At 39.2% G+C, this 20,304-nt stretch overlaps 1 protein-coding gene across 1 annotated transcript in view; it reads left to right on the top strand.

Annotated features, from left to right (window-relative positions):
• Positions 1–20,304, top strand: part of FHIT (fragile histidine triad diadenosine triphosphatase) — a 1,773,722-nt gene that overhangs the window by 38,605 nt on the left and 1,714,813 nt on the right. The window contains exon 2 of the mRNA XM_056129408.1: positions 266–314. The gene's annotated coding sequence lies outside the window, so the exon portion shown is untranslated. The remainder of the gene's footprint in view (positions 1–265; positions 315–20,304) is intronic.

Here is a 20,304-nt window from a genome sequence, read left to right as displayed (position 1 = left end):
GCTTTGTAGATTTGGCCATGTTGTGTAATTGTGTTTGTGTAATTGTGTTCTGGCTAGATGTGTATGCCATTTTCACTTTATTGACCCTGTGTTTTCACTGGTTACTTGTGCAAGAGGCGTGAAGCACTGGTTTTATCAATGGTTTACCTGGCTAGCATTTCATACTCTGGCATATGGAGATTTTACTATAGAGACGTGGAAAGAAAATGGTTGGTGTTTTAGAAAGAAAACACAGATAACCCGTTGTTTCCAATTTTCTTCGTAGCTTTGAAGCTCAACAAAGGAAGGAAGCCCATTGAGAACATTCTGTAAAGGTAAGTGTATTTATTACACGGCCTTGACAAACATTGCCTTTACAATATTGATTTTCTTTTATTCAGAGATTTAAACATTGGGATTAAAGATATAGCTGACAAAACAAGTTCTTTTACCACCTGCTTGTCCTCTCTCGTAGGCAAAAGTGCTGAGCAATAGTTAGCAAAAAGCAGGAGGAAATAAAATGATGTGCTGAGGGAAGCCAAATGCAATTGTATGCTTGCTGACTTTTGCTTTCTTCTCAGCAGTTAAGACATTTCAATGGAGCTAAGTTTACTAAGATTAATGCTAGATGGAAAAAGAATGCACGCAAACTACTTTTGGTCAATAGTTAAAACCAGCTGGACACATAAAGCATTTAAAATAAAATGTAGAGTGGCATTTCAAGTGGGTTGGATGAAATTTATTATGAAAGTCAGTCGTGCAGTTGCGTGGAGGAGCTAGTTTTGTAGCATGAAGAAAGCGAGCCCATTTGGTAGAGCTAATTTCATTCCACCCGGTCCCTGTGAATCCAAAGTGAGTTACTGGAAATGAATATCCAAGTAAGAAGCATTGGGGAAAGCACCTACTCAGCCTCCCATGAAACATTTCAATTGGTTGGCTTTTACATGAAAAAATGTAATTGCTTCCTTTTTGCTAAGTATATTTATAAGCTTACCACTATAACAGCATTGTTCTTTGATTCATTGTTTAATTTCTGTTCTGCATGAAGTATTTTAATTTAAAGAATTCATTCTGGGGAATTAAAGGTCTGCCGTTTCATCAAGAGTCTTTGGTGGTCAGGGTGAAATATGCCACAATTTTACATTTGTTTTCATCATCAATTATGTTTTTGACAATTTTAGGGTTCTTTCTCCCCCTGTAGTTTTTATTGCAGTAATCATGACTATGACCACTTTGGTTAAAGTTGAAAAAGTCCATTTTGATCTACCTTATATTTTGAGTCATTCCCAACTGTATTATAAATCTACTTGTGGGGCTGAACTGTTAATATTTATTTTGAGCCTGAAAAAGAAGTTTATGGGAAAAATGGATGAACTCCACTTGAATGATCAAAACATGAACTATAAATTCACCCCTTTGAGGATTTGTCTTGGGATGACTAAACTTTATGGAAACTGGTTAGCTTGGAATTTTTCTGTAATGGTTGACCAATACTGAAGAAAAAACTATCTTAAGAAGTAGATGATTCTTATTTTCAGCCATTTAACTTGCATATCTCTGGGCCATTGAGCCACATCTTGGAATAAAGCAGTTTTTGATAGCTTTTAGAAATATATTCTCATGAATTGTTGGACTGTAGAGATGATGTGGAAATCTTGAAAAGCTTGTAACATTAAGGTACAGCCACAGTACTCACAGTTCTCTTAGAATGTTCACACCAGTGCAGTCCATTTCCCTTATGCTCAGTGAAAATCCTTTGTTGAATTGGTATTCAGGAATTGTGGTTTTTGTCCTAGTTTGACTTTTATTAACTCTTGGCCCATGGACAAGCTATTTATTTTCTCAGTCTCTTTTTTCCAATGTGTTAAATGGGGTGATAATATTTTCTTTATAAGGTAGTTATATAGATCAAATGAATTATTTTATGTTAAAGACTTTGAATAGGTCCTGGCCCAGGATAAATGGTATGTATCTATTTTTTTGCCATTTTATTTAATTTACTAAAATTATTAAAGGTAAAGGTAAAGGCCCTCCCGTTGTTCATCAATTTGCTCGAGCGGGCCCAGTAACGTCTCCATTGGAGACTTTGTTGTTACTGTGTTTGGCATATCGAATACATCACGGGGAGCTTGCCAGGCTCTGCCGTGCGGGCGAGATACTCTTGGTAGCTTGCCGGGATATCCGAGAGGGGTGGAGGAATCGAACTCGGGTCGGCCGAGTTGGCTGCATGCAAGGCAAACGCCCTACCGCTGTGCTAAAATTATTATTGAAGTAAAATTGGTTTATAAGAATATGGATAATATTAGGGGTATATCATTACCACATCATACTTGCCACCAAAATGCCAGTGATGTTCCATCCTTATCTAGATGACTCTTCTCTTCTACTTTCTCTCCACTATGGACACCCTCATTTCTGTGATGAAAGTCTACTTGTTTGTTTTCACTGGATATTGTCTATCCTCTTGCATTGTTTTTTTTTTATGCTACCTATGAGTGAGATGGTATTTGTCTTCTACCTTATTTTACTTAGTATGAAATCTTCCAGGTCTGTGTATCTTTTAACAAAAGCAATATTTAATCTTTTCTTTCCTACAGTTGAGCAATATTCCATTGTTGTATGTGTGCGATACTTCCTTATTCACTCATCTGTTGTTGGGCACTTGGGTTGTTTTCAGATCGTGGCTATTGCAAATAACACTGCAATGAACTTACATATGAATATATTTTTTTGAATTAGTGCTTTTGACTTCTGGGGGATATATTTATTGCTGGATCACATGGTAGTTTTATTTTCATTTTTTGATAAGTCTCCATAGTGTTCTCTATAAAGATTGGATCAATTTATATTACTAGCAATTGATAGCGGTTTCTTTTCTCCATATCCCTGCCAGCATTTGCTTTCTCACTCAGCAGATACGAACTGCTGCTGCCTTGGTTTATGTTACTGTTGTCATTAATCATTATCATCAATATTAGCATAAGTGTGAATTTATTCATTAGATATTTTTAAAAATCTATTACTTTTAGGTGCTTTAGAATAATGTTTTCAAAATGAAAATGTTAACAAAAAAAAGGCAAATTCTTCAGTGCCTTTAGAAAACAAGTAAAAGATACTGTTTAGGTATTGTGAGAGGAAAGGTCTCAGGAAATTAGAAAGTTGAAGTCTTGTAAGCATCTTGTAAACATCAATAACTTTATTTTTATATGATCAATCACTAATGATTATGGCATTATAAATTAGTGAATTTCTGCAAGGCAGTTAAGTTTTTAAGGAATTTTTGATGACAGTCTCATTGAATGAGAGTGGGATTTCTTTCTCTCCTCTTCCTCCATGCACTCTTTTTCCTTCTTGTGTAGTTTATTTTTCCTAATAGCACCTTCATTATGCGATGCATAGACTAGTGAAATTGTAACTAGGAGCTCCACTTAGGCATCCATACTTAGTCTTGGGATGGCTGTAGGACCACAAGTTTGGTTAATTTGATGTTTCTTCTTTTAAACTTGAATTTTGTACTAAGTGATTCTTAGTTCTTCCACTGAACATGGTGTTGTAAGAGTAATTGCTTTGAGAATACTGCAGCAATTTCCATTTCCTAGACTCTGTGTCTTTCTGGCCACAGATGATCTCTAAACCTTATTTTCCTGTCTGATACAGATTTGATGAGCTTTTGATTTCTTTCCAATATTCTCACTTACACTAGCCACTTGCTTTCTATTCCTTGTAGCCTTAGAACTTTGATTGATAGTTTATATGTTAGGGACCAGATTTGAAATGCATGGAAAATTTGGAGAGGTTTGCATTGAAAATATCTGAATAATTTGCTGTAGAATACAAAAGGCATGGAGTTTTCAGTTTTCCAAAAATGGGTCATTTGCTGGACTTCCCGATATCTCTTTTGTTTGGTAAATAGCTGTCATTCTTCATCATTTCTGTTTCCCTTTCCTTTTCTTTTGGTATTGTTGGTTGCACACATGCTTGCTTGTGGTGCTTGCACGTTAGTAGTATGTCCTTGGGTACTCATGCACATTATGACTGTAGTGCTTGCTGTGAGTCGCACTCCTGGCCATGGTGCTCAAACAATTTTTAGTTGCGCTGTTTGCTGAAGTCATATGGCGCTCTAGACAACAGAGCTGCTCAGAATAGATGGGTGGAAATGAGGATTGATGGCAACTCATGGTCTTATTCTTTTACTTTTCTAAGTGTGTGTGTGTGTGTGTGTGTGTGTGTGTGTGTGTGTTTGACTGGAGTCGGCATGCTGCAGAGATGTGGCTAGAAATGGCCAAAGGGCTAGTTATCCTTTCATGTTCTGAATCTCTCTTTGTGGCATGGGGTTTGGGCAAGGGATGTACTCTTTGGTTACTTATCCCAGCACTCCTAAATGAAATTCTTTAAATATCTCTCTACTTTTTCTCAATTTTTATTTCTCATTTCAACACTTTTCTACCAAACACCATTTTATTTTATTTTATTTTATTTATTTTTTTAACGAATCACCATAGGGTACAGTTACAGACTTACAAATTTTTGTTCTTACGTTTCAGTCATACAATGATCGAGTGCCTATCCCTCCACCAGTGCCTGTTCTCCATCAACAATGTTCCCAGTATCCCTCCCATCCCCCCCACTTCCCCCCACTCCCCTACACCTCTGTGACACATTCCCTTTTTTTCTTCTTTTAGGGTGTTGTGGTCTGCAATACAAGTATTGAATGGCCATCATGTTTGGTCTATAGTCTACTTTCAGCATGCATCTCCCATCCCGAGCAGGCCCTCTAAACACCCTTTTCTTGGTGTTCCCTTGTCTATCTGAGCTGTCTTTTCCCCCAGCATGTGAGGCCAACTTCCAAGCCGTGGAGCAAACCTCCTGGTACTTCTCTCTACTACCCTTGGGTATTAGTCTCTCATTCTGTTACTTTATATTCCACAAATTAGTGCAACCTTTCTATGTCTGTCCCTCTCTTTCTGACTCATTTCACTTAACATGAAACTTTCCATCCAAACACCATTTTAAAAACTAATGTGAAAGTCCGATTGAAAACTCAGTTACTTTGGTTTCTGGCATTGCTTATGGCTTTCGGAGAATGAGCTGGGCAAGTTTGCTCTACTTCTACTATGTCTTGTTTGTGGAGTGCTTCTGTGTTCTGTGCAGTGCCTAGAATAAAGATAGTTAATATTTCCTTCCCCTGCCACAGTCACATCAGTTACACACTCCTACTGTGAATAAATAGTGTGACAGCATTGTCTGGCAGGAAGAACCTTCACTGAAGTGTTTGGATACATGCCTTCTAGTTGAGGCTCACTGAGTTGTTTGTGATTCTGGACAAGATACCTAACTTCTCTTAAGTCTCAGTATTCTCACTTTCAGTCCCAGGATAATACTTTATTTATTATGAAAGATTGTTCTGAGAATGACATAAAAACAAAGGATATGAAAGTATGGAAGTAGCTACAGTGCTACGACTATCAGTGCGTTGTTGTTTTTAATATGCATACTGTGTATGCTAAACATTAAAAGTTGGGGCCTGATTTTATGAGGCTGAATACCAAAGGGAGGTAAGTTCATAAAGACAAAACCTTGCCTAGTGTTAGTGCTGGATGCTCTTTGTCCTGCTCTCTGAAGGTGCTTTGCCCAGGAGGTGGTTCTCTGTCAGTATTCCCTGGGCTCCCGGGATTTATGATTGTTTCCTGTGGATTAGCAAATGGAAGGGTGAAGATCTGAGAATGCAGGGTAGGAATAATATTTCCTGCTTTCCCGGTAGCACCATGGCTGCAGTAACTGTGTCCTCCAAGGAAGACCACTGTTCCCTTTGGAGGCCTCTTGTCTGAAGCTGTTATGCAGGGTGCTGAAGTGTCCCTCTTGGTTATTCCTTTCCTCTCTCTTTCTCTTCACTCAGTTCACCTCAGTTCCCCCAGGGAAGTTGCTGTTTTGTTCCTGCTGTGCACAAAGGAACATTTTCTTTTTTTCTTTATAGCTTTTCCTACTGTCCTCAGTTCAATGTTACACATATCTTTTTAGGACTTGGAAAGTGTGCCAGAGATATCGTGTTTATCATCCACTTTTAAAGAGTGGGACATTTGGGGCCTAACAGTTTTGGAGGTGTTATATCAGTCCATTTTCAAAAAGCAATTTGGGGTAAGTTGAAAAACTTTGTCAGCATCAGTATATAAATAAATTTAATATTAAGCTTACATAATATTAGGAATTAACTTTGAAAACTTATTTTAGTTTTTTTTTTTAAAGCAGCATTTCAAGAGTGCTTCAGCAAAACAACACAAAAAAGGCAAGTGTTGAAGAATGGTGACACTTGTCCTCTCTTGCATATTATTGCTTTTAGCTGCTGAACCAGCCCCAGATTTCTTTCCTTCTTTCTCCCTTTCTAGATCCTCTCCCCATAATAGCTACTTTGATTGAGTTCTTGCGTATTTATCTCTCTATTTCTATAATTCTTTTATTTTATACTTGAAACATCAGTTTTAGCAATAGCTCTTTGATACTCTTTATTCCTGACTCTTGCACTCCACAATCTTTTAACATAGTTATGTTATAAATTCTATTGAAATCAATATATAATAATTGTGTTATCATACTAGTCTAATTGGTTTCTTTCCATTGAAGTGGCTATTGCTTAACAATTTTGGCTTACCTTCCTTGGTATCAGCCTTGTAAAAAATAGGAAATAATAGCAACTCCATTTCATAGATAGGGAAGTTGAGATTTGGGCTAATTATTTTGCTCAGACCACAGAGCTAATAAGTTTTAGAATCAGAATTACACTCCAGCCAGTCTGTTGACAAAGTCTGCATTCTTAATCATGACAGTGTTTACAAACACTGTCACTTCAGTTGTTAACATAATGGCTTCATTAAAAAAAATCCAGAGTATTGTTTTCTGAGAGAGAGATTCAGAATTAGTAGATCTAAGATGGGCCCCCCAAATCTGCACTTTTAAAAGTTCCACAAATGATGTTGCTGATTAGCAGGGTTGAAGAACTTCCCTTCTAACCTGTCATTGCCATATTTATGGCTTATTTACCATATTTGCCATGTCATCATCACTAACACCTTCAACAGCAGCAAAAAATGAGTCTGGTCTTGTCCAATGCTCAGTTGCTGAGAAGAAATCCTGAAATCTTTTAAGGCAGCTACGTTTTGTTTGTTTGTTTGTTTGTTTGTTTTTTGGGTCATACTTGGCAATTCACAGGGGTACTTCTTGCTCATGCACTCAGGAATTACTTCTTGCGGTGCTCAGGGGACCATATGGGATGTTGGGAATCGGACCTGGGTTGGCCACGTGCAAGGCAAACGCCCTACCTGCTGTGCTATCACTCTTGCCCCAAGGAAGCTACATTTTTTATCTCCTAGCTGAAGGTGAACTCTGGGGGATTCAGGTAATGACTCATCCAGCCATTCTTAAATTTGGCAAGTAGATTGCGCCCCTTCCAAGTGGACATGCCGTTGTTCCTTTTCTTATTAGCTTAGCTGGTTGGTACTTTATTTGGTATAAAAGCAATGTCTGTGTGCTTAACCCTGACCTTACAGGGATTTATTTATTTATTTATTTATTTTAAATCCCTCTAAAATGTCATGAGGAGGACTGTAAAGCCTGACTGGAAAAGAAACTTTGATGTCTTTGTTCTCTTTGATATCTCTGTTTCCCTACCTCCTTTGCTTGTGGCATTTCTTGTTTATCAGGCAAGAGAAGCAGTAAAATTTGGCCTGGAGTTTTCTCATCCCTAGGTGTGAAATTATTTCAGAACTATAATAATAATACTTTGCAATTCTATAGTCCTTTTATTTGAAGATCTAAAAGTGTTCCTGTTGGTGTTAATAGAGCTTCCTAGCACCCTCTGAAGTAGGTAAGTATTATTAGAGAAGATTTCCTCCAAGAGCATTTTCACTTCATATCCCATGTGTAACTTGAAAACTCTTGTATTGTTTGGGATTCTCAACTATTTTAGTGCCATGCAAATAGGGCATTTCTTTTCTTTACATTTTTATCTTCCTGAATATCTAGGACACTGAGGGAAATATAGCTGTTTCTCATGAATGGGTGTAGTATTTAGAGAGAATGAAAAGCATTTCATTGCAATGTTTTGAAAATAATCAGTAGTGTTCATTAGCATCGGAGCTGCCTATCTTACAGTTAAGTTTCCTTTTTGTTTCATTTTTGTTTGGGGGCTACATTTGATGATACCTAGGGCTAACTCCATGCACTCAGGGATCATTCCTGGTAGTGTTCAGTGCTAGGGATCAAGCCTGGATTGGCTAAGTGTAAGGAAGGGGCCTACCCATTGTACTACCTCTCTAGCCCATTTCATTTTGTAAAGTGACAGGATTTGTAGGAATATACTGAATATATAGTGAGAACTTTACCTGATAGCATTATGTTCTTTGGGAGTTCATGCCTTGTCAAGTCAATTAAAAATAGAAAACCCAGAGGCCAGAGAGATAGGACAGCAGTAAGGTACTTCCTTTACATGTGCGTGGCCCAGGTCTGATCCCAGACACTACATGGTCTTCTGAGCTCTGCCAGGAGACATCCCTGAATACAGAATCAGGAGTCAGCCCTTGGCACTGCCAGGTGTGGCCAAAAACAACCACCACAAAAACTATATACATATTCTTTGAATTTTTTTTCTGATATAGAGTTTTCATCATGGGAGATTGTCTTGAATATCGCACACATAAACGTTAATCCTGTGTGCTACGTGGTTACATTTTCCCCCCTCTAAATACTGGGGAGTCAGTGCTGTCTCAGTGCTATTTGGGGTTTCTTGTCACAGACTTTCACTATTGCAAAAGTACCAGAGCCTGCTGTCACGCAGATCTCTGAGACACCAGCCTTCAGCTCTGGAAGTCTACCGTGGTTACCCTGCATGGAACAAGACTTCTTGTCTCTATCATGCTGGGGAGACCTGAGGTACATATGCAAAACTGTTTAGAATCTTTCTCTCTGGCTTTAGGGCTCCAATATTTCTTTCCCAAGAATCCTCTCACCATCTGCATCTACCATCCTGTTACCTCCCTAACTCTGTCAGGGAGCACAGGTCTGCAGCCTCCACTACTTTAACTGGAAGATCTTCAACTTCTTCCTGAGGCAGGCTGGGTAGACAGAGATTGGGGGGTGGGGTGAAGGGAGCTGTGGGGTGGGCTAAGAGTGAGCTTTCAGAAGCAAATAAAATGAAAATCTAGTCTCTTTTGCAAACCACAGCACTCAAAAGGAGAGAGATAACAAAAGGGAATACCATGCCACAGAGGTAGGGTGGGATGGGGGGAATGGGGGGTGGGAGGGATACTGGGATCAGTGGTGGCGGAGAATGGGCACTAGTGGAGGGATGGGTAATCTATCATTGTATAACTGAAACCCAAGCACAAAAATTTGTAAGTCTACAACCGTACCTCATGGTGTATCACTAAAAATAAGGGGCTGGAGCGATAGCACGGCGGTAGGGCATTTGCCTTGCACACAGCCGACATGGCCAACCCGAGTTCGATTCCTCCACCCCTCTCGGAGAGCCCGGCAAGCTACCGAGAGTATCTCGCCCTCACGACAGAGCCTGGCAAGCTACCCTTGACGTACTGGATATGCCAGACACAGTAACAACAAAGTCTCCAATGGAGACGTTACTGGGCCCGCTCGAGCAAATAAAAATTTAAGGAAACAAAAAGTTACTCTGTCACCAGCTCCAAGCAGCTTCAAAACATGTAGTCTAGACTCCCTTTGTAGATGCATGCGCCTGACACCGAGGTCTAAGAAAATCACCATGATGCTACAGTTAGCCCAGTGATGGCTGGACCTCATCAGAAGAGAAAATCTTTAGCAGCAATTAAAGATCCTAAAAATAGAATTTGAAAGAAGACCACCCACAGTTCAAAGTGTTTTGTTTTGTTTTCTCATTGACAACACCTTAGGAACATAGAAAGTCCCAAGTTGGGAACAGTTTGAGGAAAATCCTGTAAAACCAAGTTGGCAAAAATAGGCAATGCACATTCCACATCTCTGGGGTCTCCTGCATAGCAATTTGGGGCAGGTAATTCCTTTCTTCTTCTCCATGGACTTCTCCCTCCTCTTCTCTCTCCTCTCCAACCTTCTCTTTCTCACTCTATTACTCATATTCCCCAAATGAAGCTAGTTTACTTCACTGACTTCTGAAGTTCTTTTTTTTTCTTTTTGGGTCATAGCCGGCGATGCACAGGGGTTACTCCTGGCTCTGCACTCAGGAGTCACTCCTGGCGGTGCTCCAGGGACCATATGGGATGCTGGGGATCGAACCCGGGTCAGCTGCGTGCAAGGCAAACACCCTACCCTCTGTGCTATTGCTCCAGCCCCTAAAGTTCTTTTCTACAAAAGCAAACAGCTAATTAGAGAAACTTGTGCAGTATTCAAGACTGACTGACTCTTGCTGCAAAGAGTAGTTGCTTTTCTCTGCCTGAAGCTTCACTTTCCCCGATACTCAGGTGGTGAGTACTATTTCCCATGCTGTGCCATCGAGTGGAACTTGGTGAAATTTGTGACGCTGGTGGACCCCTAGAGTCTGGTTTAAGTATCTTGATCAGGTACCACAGTATGAATTTTACTAGTACCAATCCCTCCAGGCACTGCCCAGGGGAGATTGGTGGGTTAAAAAGGAGGACACTAACACTCTCTGACAACTACACCCCATTGCTCTCTGTGGCCCCCCCATAATAACCCAGAATATCAGGGTGATTTCACCTATATCAGAGGAAAGCAAACCAAAGGGGGGGGATGGAAAGAAAAAAGCAAAACAAAAATTGATTCAATCTGGTCTTTATTACTTCCTTTATGTGTTGTGTCTAGCATGTGCCCTCCCATGAATTTAGGCTCTTGAAAAATAATCCATTGTGGGAGCAGACTTTGGGGGATTAGGGATTTCCTAACTAGTACCCCACAATACCTTCCTTCAGACACACTCCTGAAACAAAAGGCATTAAAATTTTATCCCCCTAGTTAACGTAAAGAAAGGGAAAAATATACACAGGAGGGATTCAAGAGCACACATTGATACTCTTTAAATTTTGCCATTCCCAGTTCACCACCGAGACAGGGTGACACTTCAGCATTCATAAGATGCCTTATGACTAACATGATGGAGAGAATGTTAGATGTTCACATAATTAATTCTTTTTCTGGCATACCAATTACCTTCAACTGGGGGGAAGTTCACTTAAGATCACCAAAAAGTGTAGGTTGAATTATGAATCTCTTTCACCATTTTCTTTTGAGTCTTGCTGAAAGGAAATAACATAAATTTGTTGCTAATTACATGAAAATAGATTTATTAGTTAAGGTACTTTGGGCTGAAAATTTTTTTTAAAGTCAATTTAAAATGGTTTAAACCATAAAGGAATTAAGGGGAAAAATACCCTATTGCAAATCCTCTATTTTTACCTGCTGAGCCTCATGGATATTATGATTAATGGAAAGGCATTACAGAATCCTGTCTCTGAATGTCTGTAATCCAACCTCAATTCACTTGTCCCTGGTGCCAAACAACTGGGGACCACCAGGGTGCTTTTGATGATTTTCTCTATGTACAGGAAAGGATTTTGAGTATTAAACTCTTGACAGATAGCAAAATAGTGTCAACTACTTTGTAAATTTCTCTCTCCAGTTACATTTAAATACAAACTAAACCCACCAGAGTGAAAGAAATGAATTGTCTCAAGGAACAAGCGCTCCTAAGGTATTAACTTCAGATTTTGTAATTTACTGTTTTAACTGTGTCAGAAAGGTCTCCATCACCCCTTTCTCTGTCATCTTCATTCTCTCCACTTGTTCTTCAGACTGAGTGTATTCCTGATTGTAAGGTGACTGCTTCATTCTGGGGCATGTACATGCATATATGATGGCATTCAATTCCCAAAGACTTTGTAAAATTCAGGTGTGGGCTGGAGAGATAGTATAACTAGTAACGTGGTTGCTGTTTGTGCAACACAACATGGGTCCAATCCCTGGAAACTTACAGCATCCCCTGAATTCTATCAGAAGTTATCCCTGAGAACAGAACCAGGAGTAAGCCTTGAGCACATCTGGGTGTGACCCCTAAACAGAAAAACAGAAGAGATTATTCACAGCTGGAGGTGTTGTGTGTGTGTGTGTGTATGTTTTTTTGGGGGGTATACCATGTATGTATGGCCTCACTGTTCTAGAGACTAAAGAAATGAATATCTGAACAGCTGTATGTCATGTTTTTTTTGTTTGTTTTGTGTTTTAGTTTAAAGGAATCACTAAATATATTCTGGGATAGTCTGACTTCCCATGTATGTGACTTTTTGGAGGGGGGACATCTCATGAAAGCTTGCTTGTAAAGCAGAAGAGAGAATGGTTGTTGTTTCTGTCTCCTCAACTTGTTTTTGTGGATATATCTTTGATGATATGCCTAGTGTCTGTATTTAAATCATTAGTTTCTCAAGGAGAGAGGGCCAAGTCTTGCAATATTTAAGTGCTCAGTAATGATTTGTGTATCAAGTGAATTAATATGTACTTGTTTACATGAATAACTGTTTCATTCAACACCATTAACCTCCTGTAAGTTCCAGGGACATGCTGTATTAGGCATAAGAAACGCGGACCCTACTGATAATTTTACACTCTAGGGAGAGAGTCATCATAGCTAGTAAACATGATAAGCGTATGTAATTAAAACTAATGTTAGATGCTATTTAAGCGACACTAGGATGGGATTTGGGATGTGACTCAAATGGTTGAGCACATGCTTTGTCTGCATGAGGTCTTGAATTCTGTTTCTGGCATCATTTGACGTAGCACTGGTGGCCTCCAAGGATTGCTGGTTCTGAGTAGCACCAGGAGAATACTTGGGGGTACTGCTGAGAGTGCCCCCTTCTAAAAAAAAAGAAAGAAAGAAGTTGCTAAACAGGATATCTCCTTCTATGGGGTGGTCAGGTAGGGCTTCTGTTGGTTAGTGAAATTTTGAGGTCCAAAAGAAGCACAAAAGGAAGAAATGAACCATGTAAAATGGGGGAAAGGGTTCATAGTTTTTATTGTTATGACTATGCCTTGGGTGGTATAAGGAGTGGAAGAGTAGAATCCCCCCCAACCTGTCTCAGTTCTTTGACCGGCCTAATAATTAAGTTGATATAAGATGCATTACCAAACACATTGAACTATTTTTAGGAAGCCCCATAAACTTTGAGACTCAAAATAAAAAAGAACATTTCTAAAGCACATATTTTTTATTTTAAACAAAGAAGCAATACTATGTGAAGAATTGACCAGACAAAGGGATTTTGTTTGGGGCTAGCAAATTAGTGCAACAAGAACAGAATCTGTTTTTATAGCCTTCTTGGTCTTTAACTCCTAACTCTGCCGTTACCTTCTACCCTCCTTGTATAGGAAAAGTACCTTTCACATGGGCAATCTAATCTTACACAGAGGGGGACAGAAGCAGATCAGAGTGTCATCTTGCACTAGCTGTTTGACAAGTAATTCCAATAAAAAAAAAAGAAAATGCTTAATGGGATATTTTGAGGTGACACATCCAACTCTTCCTCACAAGGAATAATTTTTTTATTTCAAGAAACAAAATTAATGATAATGGAAGTTGGGATACTAGCTATTCAACTGAGAATCTTCTGGGCCAATGAACCAGAAAGTAGTTGAGTTAAGAGCCAATAGGAGTGAGCTGGATTCATTTACAAATTCATCAGCTCTGCTCTTTTGCTCCTTGTTAGGGCACAGAGGACTGGTAGCTGTAGTTCTTTATCCCCAGCATCTCTTGACATGTCTCATGTTTTTTTTTCTCCTGGCAGTGCTCTGGGGATGATATAGGATGCTGGGAATCGAACCCTTGTTGGCCATGTGCAAGGCAATCACCCTACCTGCTGTGCTATCGCTCCAGCCCCTTGACATGTCCCTACATCTCTGTTCTGTGTAGCCAGATCCACCTTGACTAAGCCTGTGGTTCTTTTTGCCCCGCTTAAGGAGTCAGTAAAGACTAAGAAGAATAACTGGAATCTAAGCCCTCTTTCCTGAGGAACACATTGAATGCTTTGATTAAAGTCAGGTGTCTATCCTTGCTGGCAGCAGCTGTGACCTAGGTGCAAGCTGTGGTCTGGGCATCTGGCTGAGTGCCTGCCTAATTCTACTTAATCCTACTTGGCAGGATTGGGAGAGTCTTTGAGAAGCCAGAATATAGGAAAGGTAGAAGGATTATCCCATAGTAAATGCTGCTTTTCAGGTTCCCCAACTTAAGTAGCACTGTACAGTCCCCTGGATGTAAATAACTTAGTTTCCGAAATGTTTCGTTGAACATTACTGCCTGCTCCGGGGCATTGCATACAGAAGATATGAAAGTAGTTAGTAATGGTGGCAATCAGAGTTGCATATGGGAATCAGGGTAGTTCAATACTAGGGATCAATTCTATTATTTTTACAGGAATACTTTTTTGTTCAAAGCTGAAAAGGCCCTTTGTAAATGTCAGTCTGTATCTTTCAACTACATTGTAATTATTTTATGCTATTACAAAAATAGTCTGCATTTTCGAATATTTGGGAATCAGATCAGCAAAGAATTAAAAAAAAAAGCCAGAGAAGCTAATCATTCTATTATCCAGAGATGACCAACGAGAACCTTTTTGGATAGTTCTTTCTGGTCTGTTATCTATTTAAGTAAGATTTTTAAAAGATAAGTGCTTATGACTCTTTTTCATTTAACATCACAGTATGAACTTGAAAAGTCCTTTCTCTGCATCATCATTAGGGCCATACTGTGTTCTGTACTATGGATATAGAAGTGTGTGTACAGATTTGGAAAGCACATCTATCTACAGTCGAATGTGTTTGGTAGGCTGGGGTGGATTGGAATGTTGGCCCTGAGATGAGGTAGCAGTGCAAAGACCGCAGGGCAGTTAGTTGTTGAAGTTGGTCAGAAATAAAGTTTGTGTGATAATGATCCCTCTTTGTCCCCTGGGCCACCATTTTCCTGGGGATAATTTGCATGAAGCTCATTTACTATTTTGCAAAGAGGATGGCTCAGCTTGAACATCCCTGTAAAGAAAATAATCAGCATCCCTCTCAGAGTTCCCGCAAGTTTCTTGGTGGCTCAGGTCAGGATGGCCCGGCAGACTGCACTTGCTTCTCCTGATAAAGCAAATGCAAGCATGCCAAATTGCCTTGCTCCGGCTTAACCCTACTCCAGAATGAATCCATAAATGCTACAAAAGGAAAGCTTATGAACATATGCTACGCAGAGCTCAGAAAATGTCCTGCCTACTTAATCCTTTTCCTACTTCAGGGGGAAGTGGTCTGTCTTTACTGGAACTGAGAATTGACAGATCACAAAAATAAAGATTGGTTAGCATTCTAGAAATCAGCAGTTGTGTGTGTGAGTGTGTGTGTGTGTTTTCATCTCCCTTAGAACCGCAGGTTGATTTTTCAATATAGCCGTGTCAGTAGGGGAAATGTGACACTCTCTCTAGACTTCTTAGATTTGCTTCCAATTAAATGCCTTTTGAGGAAATCCAAGTACCCCCTTATGTAGATACTGGAGTTTTTTAATTTTTTTGCTTTTTGTATCATACCAGGCAATGTACACGGGTTACTTCTGGCTCTACACTCAGGAATTACGCCTTGCAGTGCAGAGGAGACTATATGGTATGCTGGGACTCCTACCCGGATTAGTCAAGTGCAAGGAAAATGCCCTACCCACCATGCTATCGCTTCGGCCCCTGGAGTGTTTTAATACTGTTCGTTGTAATGGATTCTGAGGATTGTATGTCATCTCTTTGGATCACGTTCTTTTCCTCTCACGAATTTCCGTTTAGATGGTCAAGATGGTAAAGGGCACTTCCCCAATTGATGTATTTTGGAGAGATTTTTCTGTAGAGAGATGCATGGAATCACAATAGAGGAGCACCAGCAGAGGCTCAGGAATGTGCCTATTCACTGAGAGTGCGCACTGGTCCTTCTCCTTCAAGGCGATTCCCCTGAAAAACGGGTTATCTTTTTCTTCCCAGCACACTTGCTTGTAAATACACACAGAAGCTGTTTTGGCAAGCATTTTCCCTGTCAACACTCAGATTTTTTGATTGGCTTGCTATGAGCCTCCCGATAGTGAACCCTAAGTTTGCTTCAGCCTATCTTAAGGAAGTGAATGTGGTTTTGTTGCCTGCGTCTTATTTAATGTGTGTCTGTATCTTCTGGCTGTCTTGGACTAGGCTATATGAGGCCACTCGGCCTGACACTAAAGGCAGTGTCTATGTATAGCTAGTCATAATGAATAACAGTAAACATGATTAGATGCCTTCCCCAAGGGGGTTCTAGCTGAACAGCGTGTGAATCTGCTTGAAGGGGCAACAACTGAAATGTCAGAGTAGTTTACTATCTCCTGGCTAGTGCTCTCTGTCTTAAAAATATTACAAGCATTAGATTCTAAACTTTATCTCCTGTGGCTACCAGGTGTTCATACTTCCTGATTCAGAAATGAGGGAGAATCTATGGATATTCCAAGCATAGGGGAATTCAGAGTGAGAGAGAATAAGAGAATTGGAATGTGCTTCAAATAGGAATGAATTGTGGACACTGTCAACCCAGGAAACACTGGTTAAGATGCTTTCATGAAGAACTCTTTGCCCATGAAGCTGAGCCTGATCTGCTTCATTCTGTTTGTAAACTCAAAAACCATTCCTATATTGATTGACAAACCAAAGATACTAGGGTAGTGAATGAAAGTATGCGGGTATTATATTGCACTAATATGAAACAATTATGCATTGATAATTTCCATTACAGTATTTTTACTTGAGCCAAAAATGCAGCCAGCAACTTTGGTTTCTGATATTCTTCACGCAATGTGGAAGTGAATTTTCCTGAATGATCAATTTTTGAGGCAGTTGCTGTGCATGAGGATTTAACAAATCAGGGAACATAAGTTTAGAGAAGTGTCTTGACTAAGATAGCACGGCTTATAAGAAGGAGGTACTTTAAAAGACAGAGTAGTCAATTTTTGTCTAAAGAGGGCAAGGAAAGAGAAATTTGTTGAAAAGTCAGAGTGAGACTGTTGGGATTTGTTCTATGTTCTTTGATAACATTGGACATGGGTTTGGAAGCCATGCCCGAGGTGTGCAAGTGCTCCCTTCTGTAAAGGTGGTCAATTTTAATATATTCACTCATTCATTTATGGTCAGTACCATCAGATTCACTGTCTAGTTTTTTTCTCTCTCTCTACAAATTTGGCACCTCTTTTGCTGAAGACAGCTGTTAAGAGCATCAAATGAAAGATGATCAAAGAATTGAGAATCTGAGGGAAAGGCGAACTAAAACATTTGGCAGTTGGTAGTGGTAAATGTGACAAGAAGTAGAACTCAGGAACTTATTCAAGGAGTTATTGGAGTGACCTCTGAGTAGTATATCTCTCCCCTCTGGAACCTCTGTTAGTATTCCAGAAATTTGATCTCAGTACAGGGACTGGCATTTGTTCTGCACTGTCAACCACAATGAAGAGGCCTATTAACAGCATGCAATTTCTTTGTGATGGGTAATTTGTGAGCTCAGACATGTATATCTAAAAGAGATGGTGCATAGAAGTGGAGGAAGGACCTGCCTATCAAACAATACAGCAGAATTCCTCTGTGGTGCATATAGGGACATTCAAAAGTATAAATTAGTGTGAAGTGATCAGAAGCCTGCTATTTTGTACTCTTGAGTTGTGATGCCCATCCCATCCCACCCGGAGTATCTAGCCCTCACACAAGCACTTTGAATTTTCAGTGTCCTGCCTACCTCATTTTGATAGTCCTGAAAGAGAAGGCATGATGGAAGAGGTATTGAAAATTATGATATCTCTCATTTAGTATTTATTATGATTTGTATTTATTATTTATTATCATAATTATTTATTATCATTTAGTATTTACATATTATACATGTATAACTACTGAGCTATATCCCTGACCCTTTAATTATGAATAATAAAACAATTTCTGTTAGCTTTCATGAGGTCCAGGAAATGATTTTTAATATTACACAAATTTTTTTTATCAGTCACATTGTTTTTACTATTTATGGCAAGTGCTACTGGTTATATATAATGTGCAAAGAAGTGATGTCGAATATTTACAGTGATAATGTAAATTTTCTTTCAAAAATCAATTTGGTTATCAATTATAGTTAATTATCAATAATAACTAACAAAAGATAGTTGATTAAAAGAAAATATTGTATTTTTGAGCAGAACATTGGCTCATTCCTATTATAAGAATCATGAAAAATAATGATAATATGAATGAAGTTTTAGAGCAAATTTACATGTGTATGTTTGTATTATACTGTAGCACTGTCTTCCCGTTGTTCATTGATTTGCTCGAATGGGCACCAGTAACATCATCATTGTGAGATTTGTTACTGTTTTTGGCATATCGAATACACCATGAGGAGCTTGTTAGACTCTACTGTACAGGCGGGACACTCTCAGTAGCTTACTGGGCTCTCAGAGAGGGACAGAGGAATTGAACCCGGGTTGGCCACATGCAAGGCAAATGTCTTACCCGAGGTGCTATTTCTCCAACCCAAGTAATATGTTTGTATTACTAATTTTGATTACTGACCGCTGTATTTTGTCTTGTATGTAGAGAATTTTATTAATCAGGGTGGGAGTAGAATCACTGAAATGGGTGGCCACCTACTTCACCTTATAAAATTGTGATTCACCTCTATTACAGATTACATAAGCCACGTAGAGAAAATGATTCTTCCTTTATAATATCAGATTTTGTTTAGCTCTGAGGCATGTAGCCACAGGGTTCTTCCTCATTAACTGCTCATGTAAGCATGAGGTTAGAGGATGTAAAGTAGCCCTGATGTCTTAAAGTAGCTAGAATTAATAACAATAACAATTCAACAATACATCTATAAAGCAGAATAAACAGAATATTTATTTCAAACACTCATAATAGCACTTGAATTTTCTGTTTCTCCAAGGGACAGGGCGAAAGTGAAAACAAAAAGACTTTTTTTTTCCTGAAGACAGTAATTGGTTTAGGAAGCAGAGCAAGTTACTGCCATTATCAGTTTTCTTAAAGTATTCAGGAGGTGGTTACTCATATCTAACTATTTACTTAGGTGGGGTTTTCTGGGTTTTGACTGTGTCTGTTTTCAGAGTCAAGTGAAGGAAGCCAGAGAAAAAGGACAGCTTTGATCTAGAATCAAATAAAATGTATGTTGATTAGACTAAGACTGACAGTCTAAGTCACATATTGGCTCTTTTAATCCCATATATTTTAGATGCTTTTCCCCCCAATGGACTAGTGATAGCACAGCGGGTAGAGTGTTTGCCTTGCTAGCGGCTGACCTGGTTCAATTCCTCCTTCCCTCTCGGAGAGCCCGGCAAGCTACCGAGAGTATCCCGCCTACACGGCAGAGCCTGGCAAGCTCCCCGTGGCATATTCAATATGCCCCAAAACAGTAATAACAATTCTCGCAATGGAGATGTTACTGGTGCTTGAGTGCTTTTTCCCAATTCCCCAATGTATTTGATTGGTTAGGTGCTTCCTGGAAGTACTTTCAGTCTCACTTACTCCTAAAAGTCAGTTCCAACATCTTTTCCTATTTGCAGTAAAGAGGTTGTTATTGCATAAATATTTTTTTATCCTTTTGGTAGAGACAAACTTTGGTGTTTCCAGAGCATATATCTATATGATTTGTTACAGCTTCCTGATAGCTGATGAGCAAGAGACAGAAAAGTAAATTGTGATACTATTATTATCACTTGACTCATTACCCAATTGACTTTATCTTGTTGGGAGGCAAATTGTTTTTTATTGACAAAAAAAATTAATTACTTTCAGTTAATTTAGGCTGCTGTGTCACCAAAAGGTAATTTGCAAAGCTAGGAATATTTTAACTTAAGAATGTTCTATGCTGTTTTATTTGATGTGAGCGAGGGAAAGTAATTCACATGTTGGAATTTATTAGTTTTATTTTATTCAGTGAGAAAATGGTGGGGTTAAACTTATTAGAAATGGGTATATCTTTTAAAAATGTCACATTGATGACTAAAGAAACTCAAAACTAAATTGGTCACTATCACTGACTCTCCCCCTTTCTGCATTAGACCGACTGTAAAAGAAATCATTTAGCAAATGCTTCCAGCTTTTTCTTTCCTTTCTGTAACTGATGGCACACATCCATTAAAGTAATAGCTTTTATTTCTTCCCCATAGTGTTTATGGCCTAACTTTAAGTAAAAACAAGATGACTGAGGGTGGGGAGATGGCTCAAAAGACCTCATATGCCAGAGGCCTGGCTTTGATCCCTGGCACCATTTAAGCCCTGCTGAGCATGGGCT

Source organism: Sorex fumeus, unplaced genomic scaffold, assembly GCF_029834395.1.
Source record: "Sorex fumeus unplaced genomic scaffold, SorFum_2.1 ptg000072l, whole genome shotgun sequence".
NCBI classification, from domain to species: Eukaryota; Metazoa; Chordata; class Mammalia; order Eulipotyphla; family Soricidae; genus Sorex; species Sorex fumeus.
This window is presented reverse-complemented; position numbering and strand designations above follow the sequence as displayed.